The sequence below is a fragment of the Ailuropoda melanoleuca genome, chromosome 1, assembly GCF_002007445.2.
Source record: "Ailuropoda melanoleuca isolate Jingjing chromosome 1, ASM200744v2, whole genome shotgun sequence".
Taxonomy (NCBI): Eukaryota; Metazoa; Chordata; class Mammalia; order Carnivora; family Ursidae; genus Ailuropoda; species Ailuropoda melanoleuca.
The window spans coordinates 173,984,761-173,986,680 of NC_048218.1; the positions used below are offsets into that span (position 1 = coordinate 173,984,761).

The 1,920-nt window shown below is 28.9% G+C and overlaps 1 long non-coding RNA gene across 1 annotated transcript in view; it reads left to right on the plus strand.

The window, feature by feature from the left end:
• Nucleotides 1–1,555, plus strand: part of LOC117800993 — a 93,854-nt gene extending 92,299 nt beyond the window's left edge. The window contains exon 3 of the long non-coding RNA XR_004623261.1: nucleotides 1,505–1,555. This is a non-coding gene — a long non-coding RNA (uncharacterized LOC117800993). The remainder of the gene's footprint in view (nucleotides 1–1,504) is intronic.
• Nucleotides 1,556–1,920: the final 365 nt, after the last annotated feature.

The following is a 1,920-nucleotide window of genomic DNA, read 5'->3' on the forward strand; positions in this document are numbered from 1 at the left end:
TTGGACCACATCTTAATCCAGTCATCTGTTGAAGGGCATCTTGGCTCCTTCCACAATTTAGCTATTGTGGACCATGCTGCTTTTGCTAGTTTTGTCTTTTGCTGTTTTATTCTCATAATCCTGGAAGTCTCTGTGATATTATTGCTGATTCTGTTCTGTAACAACAAACGGTATGGTGATTCACCTTCTTTTATGAAAATTATTTATTTTATGCTATTTCCACCATTGTTCTATGATTGTACAAATCTTAGAAAATATAGGAATAACAGAAAAATAAAAATTCATAGTCATCTATCCAAAGAAAATGACAGTAAATCTTTTGATGCATTTCATTCTTTTTTCATTTTTTTTCCTTTTCCTCACTTTTTTTACTCTACAATTTTCTTTCCTTTTAGTAATATAATTCACACACACATACCCTTACTTTTTAAAATTGCAGTGTTGTTTATTTTGAACATAATTTTAAACATGAAATTAATATTGTGGGATGATAGTGGAATTTACGTAATTATTTCACTGTTAAAATTTTAGGCAATTTTCAAATTATTCTTGTTACAGGCAGTGTTGTTATGATTTACTTATTCATGTTTTTCTGTAATAAAAGGCTTTACTTGATGCTTTTAAAAATTATTAGATACAGTAGTTTTTAAAATTAGTTTTATCCAGGGGGACTTTGAGAATGAGCTTGATGGAGGTCAGGATGACAGAAATGAGGGAAGAGAAAATGCATTTTACAAATCCACACTCATGCAAATCAGTACTTGATGGTACTTGATGAAAAAACACGTTGCTTTATCTGTTAACCAGTTTGTGAATTCTGTCTTCAGATTCTCTGCCTACTTACCATTTGGACTTTACTTTTTTCTTACCAGATTTTAAGATTTGCATATGTTTTGTCCTTTATGTTTACTACAAATAAATTGTTTATACATTTTCTCTTTCCCTATTGCTTACTTGTAAAGTTTTTCTCAATTATAGCTGAGAATTGCTTCCCTGTTTAATAAGTATCAGGCACTGAATCATTAATTTAAAATAACTATTTTGAAAGCAAAGCAATTACCTATCTTTTTCTCACTCCTGAATTCTGTTTAATCAGAGCTTTTTCTTTCTCCAGTTTTAATATCTGTTTGTTTGTTTCCTTCTTAGTTATTTATTAATGATTAAATAATGAAGGCTTTTTGGCCAATTTCTTTCTTTTTCTTTCTTTCTTTCTTTCTTTCTTTCTTTCTTTCTTTCTTTCTTTCTTTCTCTCTTTTTTTCTTTTTTTGGCAGTAATGTAAGGAATGTAAAAAAAATCAGAATTACGTAAGGCTCAGTTTTACTTCAATTCCCAATATAGTTTTCATAGTAAATGGAACATAATCATGTATAATTTATACTTAGTTTTCATAGTTAATGGCATATGATCGGGTATATTTTTATGAATGTTTAATATATAAATGCCATGTGGATTTTTAAATGTTGTACCTATTCACAGTTGTTTTATAATATTTTATTATTTCAGCAAAGCAATATGCTATGATATCTATGGGACAGTATGCCAGCTTCCTTCACTGAAGGGTTTTCTGGAAATTAAGGTACGCTGACTTTGTTTTGTCTGCTGTGTTGTAGCCCATTAATAAATCATCATCCAAATTATCAAAGATAAGAGTTATGGATGCTATTTTTAGTCAGTTGATTATAGAAATTGAGGAAATATAGGAAAGTTAAAAAGGAATGAAAGAAACAAGAAAGATTATAAACAACCTCTTGATAGCTTGCTGTAATTCTTTTCATTCTTTTAAAAAAATGGTATACTTAATCATTATCTTTTTTGGACAGAATCATATTTCCAGTTTCCAGATGTTGGAATATAATATTTAAAAGTTAAAATATTTGGAAAGAAATTCTTCTAAATATCATAACCCCCTTTGCCTTCTT